The sequence below is a fragment of the Calonectris borealis genome, chromosome 22 (assembly GCF_964195595.1).
Source record: "Calonectris borealis chromosome 22, bCalBor7.hap1.2, whole genome shotgun sequence".
Classification (NCBI taxonomy): domain Eukaryota; kingdom Metazoa; phylum Chordata; class Aves; order Procellariiformes; family Procellariidae; genus Calonectris; species Calonectris borealis.
Window position 1 is genome coordinate 1,801,205 of NC_134333.1, and position 11,361 is coordinate 1,812,565.

At 55.3% G+C, this 11,361-nt stretch overlaps 1 pseudogene; it reads left to right on the forward strand.

The window, feature by feature from the left end:
- The first annotated feature begins 469 nt into the window (after window positions 1-469).
- LOC142091589 (von Willebrand factor A domain-containing protein 5A-like) lies at window positions 470-7,816 on the forward strand (annotated as a pseudogene).
- Window positions 7,817-11,361: the final 3,545 nt, after the last annotated feature.

Genomic DNA, 11,361 nt, shown 5'->3' on the forward strand with positions numbered 1-11,361 from the left:
CAACAAAAATTCTTATGTGTCCCTGTTTGTCCACCTATGCATCCATTTGTCCCAAAATGGACCTCATCTGCCATTTATCCATCCAGCCATGGATGGATAGCCATGTATTGTTCATCCCAATACTGTCCCATCCATCCATCCATCCATCCATCCATCCATCCATCCATCCACCCTTGTTTTCACACCTCCTTCCCTCCATCTGCCCTTGCTATCCCTCAGTTCTCTTCAGCATTCTCCCATGGTGGGGGTGGGGTGCAGACCTCCTCAATGCAGAGATGCTCCTGGTGATGTCCCAGTGCTCATGAACAGGGATTTCTGAATCCCTGGCTTTGCTCTGGCTGTACCTGGTGGGTTGGGGCTTCCAGCTATGCGTGTAGGACTGGGGAAATGGCAAGGAATCTTCACCAGATAGGGGCTTCCTGGTGGTTTCTGTGGATCTCTCCTCTTACAGGAGACCCTTCTTGTCTGCAGGTCTCCAGAAATGTGGCGTCAGAGCTTTGGACTTCTAGAAAAATCCTACGCCTATGACGGTGAGCTGGGGATCAGAGAGCTGAGGGACATCTGGGGCATGGGGGATGCTCCCAAAGGGTGACAGAGAAAGGAGAAGGATAGGCAGCCTTAGGGGGAAATACCTGGGCTGGACCTTCCCAGAGTGAAACAAGGAATGGCCAAGAGCTCTACAGGAAACAGGCAGGGAGCAGAGGTCTGGGGAAAAAGGGAAGCTGGGGGGCAGGGGGCAGACACTGTTCCATGGCAGGCTCACCCTAGACCCTCAGTAACGTTGGTCACCTAGTCTCGGTTTCCAGGATGGGAACAGCCACGTACTTGAAGCAGCCCCAACCACCTCCTTGTGTCATTCATGTTGCTGATGGACAGGTTGCATCTCTCCCAACAGCAACGGGATCCTTTTTGCTGGGGAAGGAGCTCCGCATACCCCTGTGCACAGTGCCTCTGTGTAGTGCTGTGGTGGATGTTGCTATCCAGGATTGCGTGGCTGACGTGGCCTCTGAACTCATCTACCAGAACAAGAGTCAGATCTCCAGAGAAGTCCTCTTTGCCTTCCCCCTGGGCCCCCACATGGCCATCTACTCCTTCCAGGCCCGCAGTGAGGATGCCAAGGTCCAGGCCATGCTGCGGGATGAGGTACCAGCATCCAGGGATGAATGGGCGAACTGCCAGAGGGGCATGGGATGAGCAGCCCGTGGCCTGCCTGGTGATCAGCTTTCTGTCCATCCCTTTCCCACCCAGGCCCAGCAGCTGCACGAGGCTACAGGAGGCTGAGAGAATCTGGAATGCCTTCAGGAACAGTCTAAGTATCCGGGCGAGGTGTTTGCCTGCTTCCTGGGCACCCTGTCGCCTGGCAGGGAGGTGGTCGTGACCTTGCGCTATGTCCAAGAGCTGCCACGGGAGCCAGATGGAGCAGCCCATTTTGTGCTGCCACCCACACTGCATCCCCACACACTCCTGTATGGTGAGTGACCCCACGAGGAACCTGCCCTCGCAGTCACACACCCCACAGAAGGGTCACAGACTCCCCCCGTGCTTTACGAACAGACGCGATGCAACTTCCCTTTGCACCCACAGGGGGACCCACATTTTTCCCCCATGCAGCCCCCGGACAGGTCCACGTATGCTTCCTTGTGCCCCATGAGGGGATCCACACCTCCCACACACATTTCCCATGAACGGACTCATGCACCCCTCCATACGCCTTACTGACAACCCCCAATTCTCTCCATATGTCCTATATATGGATGCCAGGTCCTGCCCCCGCCCCACCCCTGCAGGGAGAGCCTTTGCCCTCCCCAGTGCCATGTTTCTCCTTGCAGCCTGGAATTGTCTCACTAGCAAGCTGCCCTACAGCCTGCTGCTCACCGCTAGCCTGCAGTCACCCCGTGGAGTGGCCAATGTCCAGGCCAACTTCCCCCTCACCCCTTTGACCTACACTGCCCAGGACCGCAGCACTGCACAGGTATGCCCTCCTGAGTGCCAGGATCCCGGGGGCAGCTGAGCGGGGCTGTCACCACTGAGAAAAAGGGGATGCACTGAGATCAGTGCCTGTGCTCCTGGCCCAATGCTGGGTCTGGTCCCCTCCTCCTGTGTATGATCAGGCACCCTTCTCCAGGTCTCACTGGCTGGCAGCCCCCCAAGTCACCATGATTTGGAGCTGCTGGTGTATTTTGGAGACCCTGCTGCAGTCAGTGCCGTGGTGGAGAAGGGAGACCCTGGGGCCCCTCGGGTGAGTGCAGCTGGGGAGGGAAGATGGGGGCAGCTCTGGGTTGCAGGAGGCATTGGGGCACGGGGGGGCGAGATATCATTGGGCATTGGGATGGGAATGGGAGGCATTCAGATGGGATAGTTTGGGTCCTGGGGCTCCAGCGTGGGGTGCTGGGGACACCGTGGTGAGGTATCAGATATAGCAACACGCGTATGGGAAGTTCTGTGCTAGGACTCACTGGGGAGCTGTATTGGAGGCACTGGACAAGAATACATGGGGCACTGGGCTGTGCAATTGCTGGACAGTACCGTAGGGTATTGAGGCACCAGTGTGGGGTGTCACAGGCTCTGGGGTGGAGGAAGCTGAAAGCACAATGAGAATCAGAACCAAGAGGAGAAGGAGGTCCCTATCTGGCCTTCATCCCACCCCATTCCTCCTCCAGGCTCCCTGCTTGGTGATCCCATGGTGTTGGTGACGCTGGCACCCAGCATCCCTGAGGCAGTGCCTGGGCAGCGCCAGTCTGGAGAGTTCATCTTCCTCCTGGACGAGAATTTTCTTGAGCATGCATAGGTACCCCTGCAAGCAGGGACCAGGATGGGGTGGAGGAGCAGGTTGATGGGGAGCAGGCAAGGGCAGGCATTTACAGAGGGACAGAGATGTGAGCGGGAACTGGTGGGCCCTGAAATGGTCCTGAAATATCTCGAGTGCCCAGGGGAGTTCAGGGCACTGGCTCCAGTCATCCAGGGGAGTCCAGAGGCTTTAGGAGCACCAGACTATGGGCAAAGGCATCTGTACCCCCCACCAGTACCTCCCAAGACCTGCCTGCTGTGTCTTTCCACAGGGTTCCCTGCTCTTCCTTCTCAAAAGCCTGCCCCTGGGCTGCTACTTCAACATCTACTGCTATGGAGAAACATCTGTGGGCATCTACCCGTGAGCAAATGTGGGGCAGGCTGGGTGCTATGGGGCTGGATGAGGTGCTGGTGGGGAAGGCTGGGTACAAAATGCAGGGGCTTGGTTGGGCGCTGTGGGGCTGGAACGGGTGCTCTGGGGCAGGGTTAGGTGCTGGAGGGCAGGTGTGCGTGCTCTGAAATCGGCTGGTTGGTATGGGGCAAGGTTGGGTGCTGGAGGGCACGACTGGGTACTGTAGGGCAGGGCTGGATTCTGGGGATGGGATCTTTGTGGCATTATGGGATAGCACCTCTTGGGTTCTGCTGAGCAGAGTCTCGTAGGAATTAGAAGCCAGGTCTCTTCAAGAACTCCTATGGGACAGGGACTTGCAGAGGACCCGAGGGCAGAGCTGTGGCAAGTGCTATGGGGCAGGGTCTCAGGGAGCTCTAGGGCCGGCATAGAGCAATGTGCTCTCCAAACATGCCGTGCTCCCTGCAGGCAAAGTGTTGAATAAACTCAGGACAACCTGACTGAGGCCATGAGGCTCATCCCCTCCCCCGGATCCCGTGTGGGAACCCTCCGCTCAATCTACAATACCCTCCACCCCCGCGGGCGTATGTGCATATGCGCCAGGTCTGGGTGCAGGGGCATGGAGGGGTGGAGGAACGGGTATCCCAGGAGGAGAGAGAGGACACAGGAGTGTGGGTGGAAGGAGCCACCCAAAGCACAGGGTGGTCACAAGAGAAGAAGAAGGATAGTGTGGGGTGTGGGGGAATGGAGAAGTGGGTCTATATCTTTGGGGGTTTCTGTCCCTGAGTGGATAGTTCTCCCCGGGGTAGTCTGTCTACAGGGGGTCTCTCTCCTGGGCCCCTCTCTCCACTTCAGGGGCCTGCTCTCCCTATTTTGGGGATCCTGTGCAGGGCCCCACCATTCATGTCCCCTGTCTCCCAGCTCTTCATCTTCGTGGCCGGGCTACCCCGACAAGGAAGCCATCGCAGCTGAGGTCTGCCGTCACCGCAACAGCCACCGGTAATGGGGACTCCCTGTCCCCAGTCCTCCAGTCTCCCTTTGGTTGTCCAGTCATTTCCATCCGTGATGGAATGATGAGGGTCCCTGTTCACCAGTGCCTGTCCCAGTCCTTGGGCCCCTCCAGTGTCCCAAAGACCCTTCCCACCCTGCACAGCTCTCCAGTGCCAAGCCCCAATGTGGGAGTCTTTGCTTACTACTCCCACCACCAAGGCACCCTTCACAGAGTGCGCAGGGAGACTGAGGCACAGGGCTTGTACACCCTGATGTGCCCCCAAGCTCTGCCCCAGCCCCACTAGACTGACCCCAGCCCTGCCCCAAGTCCCAGCTCTTCTCTGCCAGGTGCCCGACTAAGCCCAGCTCCAACCCCAGTCCCTGCCTCACTCCCTGCTCTTCCTTCTGCCCCCTTGTTCTGCACCCCAGCTTTGTTTCCCCAGCTTTAAATCCAGCCTGTGTTCTCCAGCTCTATCCCAACATCCTTGCACCCACCTCTGGCTCTCATTTCTGACACCTTTCCCTGCTTCCCCCATAGGTGTTTCTCCTTCTGCTTCTCCAAGGACAGCGCTGCCCTGGCTACGGCCCTGGCCAGGGAGACAGGGGGTGAAACTACCTACGTCTCCTCTGACAACAGGATGACAGTTGTGGTAGGAACCCAGGAGCCCTGGCAGGTCCCCCTCTATTCCACAGACACACTGACTTCCAAGTACGCCGGCACCTGGACTGCCCACACACAGTAGTTGAGACCCAGCTGCCCCAGGAACCCAGGCACTGAGGCTTCCCCTGACTCTGCTCCACCACCCCACCCGACCGAGAAGCCAGGTGCCCAGGCTGTGCCCCACTATAGACCTGACTGTGCCCAGGGAACCCAGCTGGAGCAGGCTACCCCACACATTCCCCTGTCCCCAGGGAACCCCGACACCAGGGGCCATGGGCTGAACCCTGGTGGAGCTGCGAACTGTGGTGTCCTGCCCTCTGTCCCCAGGTGTTGAAGTGCCTGAGGAGGGCCCTCAAGCCAGCAGCTGAGGGAGTCTCTCTGAGCTGGACCCTGCCCCGTGGCCTGGAGGTGGAGGTGCTGGGGGGCACCCCTCAGTGCATCGTTCAGGGTCAACACAGCCTCCTCTATGCCCAGATCCATGGACAGGCAGAGGTGAGAGCTGGGACTACAGTCACCCCCAGTTACCTCCCAATAGCCTCCCAGTAACCACCAGTAATCTTTCAGTAACTTCCTAATATCCCCCAGTAACCATCTTGTGACCCCAGTAACCTCCAGTAGCTTCCCATGCATTCCCAGGGTATGACGGTGGCCAAGGGGGTCATGACCTTGCAGTACCACCTGGACAGCCAGGATGTCACTCACACGATTGAATTCCCACTGTGCCCACAGGGAGATGGCCGGTGAGAGCCTGTCCCAAGGGAAGATGCGTGCATCCCCTCATTTCTAACATGGACTCCAGCTGGGGGGGGCCCAGGTAGCTTATGCATTCCCACCTTCCACACACAACCCCAAACTGGCAGAGAACCCAGGTGTCCAAGCATGCCCTCCTTCCCTGCTTTGACCCCACAGCGGTAGGACCCAGGAACCTGGGCATCACTTCCCTGCAGACAGACGAGGACCCAGGCATCCAGGTTTTCCCTCTGCCCATCCTCACCCCCGAAGGGAAAGAACCCAGGTGTCCAGGCTCCCTCTCTGTCCACCTTTCCCCAGCATGCAGACGAGCCAGGTGGTCAGGCCTCACCCCTCTCTGTCCCCAGGCTGGCTGGGCATCGTCTGGCCGCAAGATGCTTGCTGAAGAGGTTGTTGCCAGAGGCTGCGAGTGGGTCAGGGGACGAACCAAGGCATCGCGCGGTTGAGATCAGCCTCACTTCGGGGATCATCTGCCCCTTTACCAGCTGTGTGGGGGTTCGCACATCACAGAGGGTCACCTGGTACCGAGGTAAGGAAAGACACTTGCAGAAAGAGCTGGTGGGGCAGCTCCATGGGATGTTCTCATTCCACTGGAGCTGGAACCCCAGCCACAGGCCACCCCCAGTCTCACGGGGCAGGCCCCGTCACCACCAGGTGCTTCTTTCCCACGCGCTTAATTCAGCCCCTTTCCCTGTTTGCCCTCGAAGGGCCCCTGGCACTGTTGCCACCCCGCCGGTCACTCATCCCCTGCCAGATCGTTGAGCTTCGTGGCTCCAGTAGAGTCTCTTCCTGCTATCCTAGGACCATCTGGGTCCCACCTGGCTGGCTGACAGCAGTGTGTCAGTCATGGCTTGCCCTCCATCGACTCGCCCATGGCATTGCTGCCCTGCCCCAGCGGGGGGCTTGCTCAAAAGGTATGGGGTAATCTAATGTCTGATAGGAGGGTTATGCTGCCATGTCTTGCCCATGGCGTGGAAACCAATGAATTTTGCCTTTAACCCTTCCCTTAGTTACCCTTAAACCTGCAAGTCCTTCAGCGAATACAAGACCCAGCTCAGGGAAACCCAGGGAGGGGACAAGGACGGTGCTGGATCATAAATACACATTTGGATAAGATGTGTTGGGGGGTTATCAAGAGAGGTCTTGGGACATGGCTGGGCAGGAATGCCAGGAGAAGAGGCAATGGTCAAAGATGGGGGTGAGTTAGGGGTGTCCAGAAAGGTCTGCGGGTGGGAGTGCTTTGGGGACATGCAGGAAGGAGCTTAGAGTGCAGGTAGCTGCCGAAAGAAGAGCAGAGATAATGTTCTGGGGCATTGCAACCGAGCAGTAGAGAGGGGTCAGCTTCCTGTGATTCTCCCTCCTGTTCACATCTTCTCCCACAGCATGTAAACCACCAGCACCATCTATTTGTTCTCTCAAGTATGTGGATCCCACGGAATTTGTTTTGCGCTCTCCAATTTTTGGGTATTGGTTAACCAAAGCCTTTGCTGAGTGCCAGGAGCTGGTGGTGCTGCAGAATGTAGATGGCTCCTGGGCCCTCAGCTCAGGCTTGGCCTCTGTGCTGGAAATGGATGAGGCTGAAATCAAGGGAAAGATGCCTGGTGAGGTAAGGGGAGAACCTCTTATGGTGGCAGCGTGTCATCCTGGGGCAGTGGGAACCCCTTGGCTGGTGGCAACACTGGCATCCCAAGGGCAACCAGAAAGGAATGAAGGGATCAGAAACCAGAAGCCACAAAGGAAGGGGTGGGAAGCAGTGAGGGGGCAGGGAGGATGCCTGAGTCATTGTTCTCCTACAGGTCATGGAGCCAAGCATCTGGGCCACAGTGCTGGCTGTGACCTGGCTGCACAGAAATGACAAGTGTTACCAAGGCCTCTGTGAGTTGCTGGAGGCCAAGGCTGTGACCTGGCTGTGCAGCCAAGCTGGTGAGTCTTGAGGGTCCTTTTCCTGCTGATCCCCACAGCACAGCCTCCTCCCTTCTCTCTCCAGTGGGACCTGCCTCACCCCTTCACAGGACCACAATTTCCTGGGGGCAGTTGAAGGAGTCCTGTGTCCCCTTTCTCCTTTCCATCTGTGGACTCTCCCTCCTGCCTGACTCCCTTAGTGCCCCTGTCTCTCCCTGATTGCAGTGTCCCAGCTGGACAAGTGCCTGGAGGCAGCCAACACCCTCCTTGGGAGCAGCGTGGAGCAGAGCGTCTTCAGGCTCTGAGCTCATCACATGCCTTGTGCTACAGACCAGCAGCACCTGCAGAGCTAAAAAGGGCCAGAAAGTAGAGCCTAAAATCACCTACCATGCTGGGATACCACTGTTGCTACCGGCTGGGGTTTTGCATTACAGATGAATTCTCACTGCTTATGTCTTCTACTAGTTGGGCTGAACCTGTACCATGCTGAGCTCCTCAAGAGAAAAGCTCTAGTTCAGAGCCTCCAGCGTGTCTGGTTTGGGCAGGGGTAGGAATGGAAGGAAGCATCACATTCCCCAGTGGCTGCCCTTCCCAAATTAGGCTTTGGCAAAATGGGCTACTGGCGTCCACAAAGATGGCGCTTAGGGACATCGTTTAGTGGTGGACTTGGTAGTGTTAGGTTAACGGTTGGACTCGATGATCTCAAGGGTCTTTTCCAACCCAAATGATTCTATGATTCTATGGTTTCTGTCTTGACAAGAGAGTGCTGTGCACACCAGAGAAGATGACTGTTTAGAGGTGTCAACAGCAGGCTCAACAGCAGTGGCTCCCAGTGAAGGACTCCTGCTGCACCCCACTTGCTGACCTCTTTGCTTTACCCCGAAAGACCAGGCTGTGTCAGGAACTCCCACACCTGCATTGCCATGTAAAACAGTGGTTTTGGAAGTAAAACTCTCATCTACATCAGAGCCAGCCCACCATAATGTCCAAGAGAGCTCATGTGGGGCGAGGTTGATTTGAAAACTGCCAGCATGTTGGAGGTAGAACTGCAGGAGCTGTGATCAGCAAACCAGTCGTGCAATGTACTCCCTCCTGCCCCAGGGCCCTGAATTCATGGGTCTCAGCCCATGTTGGCAAAGTCTCTGATTCATTTTCCAATAAATGGTGAATCTTCTGTAAGCCAAAAGGTGTGACATAGCCTTTATTTCAGTTGGGCCCATGATCCTTCCTTGCAGGGGCCATCTATGAGTCACCAGGAGGGGCATGAAAGGACGTCGCTTCCCAGAGAGCTGTGGATTGCAATACAGTACATAAGGTGCTGCCATTGCTCTTGGGAGAGCACAGACCTGTTCTAGGTTAGCAAGACAAGAGCTGAGGACTTGCCAGGCTTTTTCTAGACTTCTTTTAGCTTGAACTTATTTCAGCTTGATCTTAGCGGTAGCGGCTTTAGTAGCAACACTTCACCCAGCAGATAGATGGCTGATGTCTAACTTATCCCAGCTGCAACAGAAAAGGTGTCAGGTGATTAATGTCCAACTTGGTTTTAGCTTTAACTTTTTAACTCCGTTGGAGCATGCGACTCTGAAAATAAATGCTGTTCTCCCTTTAAGCTTCACCTCTGCTGTCTGGAGCAGACACAGCACAATGTCTGTGTGCACTGGCAACCCCCTCCTGCCCTGGAGGTCAGTGGGGAGACAGTGTCACCAACAGTGACAGAGGGGTCACCTTCGCCAGAGATGCAGATGGGATGGGACTGAGCGGAATGTGCCCTCCCACTCTCCTTGGGGTGTAGGAGGAGGAAAGAAGGGCATTGGGGACCTCACATTTTGGAGAGGTGAATCACGACTGTGAGGAAAATACTGGTAGCTCAGCTTACTTCAGCCACCAACAAATGCATTGTTGACCCAGGGAGAGGTTTTGGCTTCTTCCCTCCAAGAGATTCCCAAGGGTGACTCATCTGATCATAGTTTGTTGGTCTCCATGGCCTGGAGGGGATACCAGACTCCGGTTCTTTCTCCCCGTTGACCATTGGCAGAGGCTGAAAAGGCAACCTCAGTCACCCACAGCTGCCTAATTCTGAAGGAGTCAATCCCATTACGGTCTTCTGCAGGATGTGAGCTGAATTCCCTTTCCGGAGCCTCACTGGGCTCTGCTGCATCAGCTTGGAAAAGCCTGTGCTTGTTGCCCCACCTCAGTTTCTCTTTTTCTCAGAGCAGGCTGAAATGCTTTGGAGGTCTGGGGAGGGACAGCCATTGCCTGAGGTGTTGAAACAGTTTGCACCAGCTCAGAGCTTTCATCCTCCACAGGGATACCCTTATGCAGTGCTCCCTCCCTGAAATCCCAAGGGAGACACCCTCCAGGACACTGATTATTTCCGTAACACTAGGAAATGGCAGTCAGGTGCTTCAGGCCCAGAGCTGCAGCCATAGAAGGAAGAGTGAAAGAGCTGAACGTTCTGTTGGCCTTCCTGTGAGATAAGGGTTTTCAGAGAGAACAGGGAGGGAAGTGATATGGGGCAGAACAGGTGACACCCAGACCTGAGTCTTCCTTCCCAGGCACCACCACAGGAAAAGTCATCACTTTATGCTGAAGATTAGAGGAAAGTGCCATGTTTGCTGAGGCACATCTGGGCTCTTCTGATTTAACCAGTGGTCTTTACACAGTGAAAACAAGAGGCAAAGATGTGTGGTTTAGTTCTGCCCTTTCCTGGATGTCTTCCTCCTGCTTACCCCTTCTGAAATTCTAGAGAACATGGCTCTGGGTGTTGAGTTACAGCTGTGCTGTTGTGGTGTTGGACCCAGCCCTGGGACACTTACACACCTCAGGTGAGGTGCTGGAGCAGCTTGGCAAGAGTATAGGTCAGGGTGGCCAATACTTCTCACTTAATCTCCCACTGGGCTGTTCCATAAGACACTCCCTCTCTCATTGTAACCTGGGTTTTCATCTCACTCCTTCAGGTTTTTAACACTTAACTCTCATCCATTTGCCCAGGAGATTTGGAAACTCTTCATTCACAGTGTTCAGTGGGGGAATCTCTCCTAATTCCACATGTCATCAGCATTTCCAGACACAATTCATCCCAGCCTGGGAGAAAGGTGTATTAGAGTTTGAGTGCATCACCTTTTTGAGCAGCCTATTCATCCCAGGATTTCTGTGGACCACCTAGGTGCTTTCATTCATCATCTCCATCTCCCTGTAAAGGCTCAAAAGTCATGGGGAGGAAATCAGCAGGGACATCATTGTGCTTATCCACAGTGTTGGGAAAACCCTAGGATGCAGAGGGTTCTGTTCCTCAAGTGTGGACTTGCCCTGAGCACACACTCAGGCTCGTAATGGGTGCTTACCACAAGCATGCACTGGATGATGCCCCTTCCCCACTTCACCCTCTGTTCACTCAGCCTCTTACTGGCAACACTGAGCACAGAGCCCCAAAACCACAGCTGAAAGCTCAGAGGTACTCAATACCTGCAGTGCCTGTTCTTCTACTGACAGGAGAGAGGGCATCTGATGTGATATGACATCAGTTGTGTGATTTCCTCGGTTATTGGGGAGGAAAGTGTAAAGCTGTATGTCGTGGTTTAACCCCAGCCAGCAAATAAACCCCATGCAGCCGCTCACTCACACTCCCCACCCCCCCCTGCCCCGGTAGGATAGGGGAGAGAATCAGGAGGGCACAAGTAGGAAAACTCATGGGTTGAGATAAAAACAGTTTAATAATTGAAATAAAATGAAGTAGAACAGTAATAATAACAATGAGAGCAACAACAATAGCAGAATATACAAAGCAGGCAATGCACAATGCAACTGCTCACTGATCGCCAACTGCGTGTCACGAATGGGGGCGAGCCCCCCTGCCCTGTTTTTATACTGAGCATGATGTCACATGGTATAGAATACCCCATTGGCCAGCTGGGTCAACCAC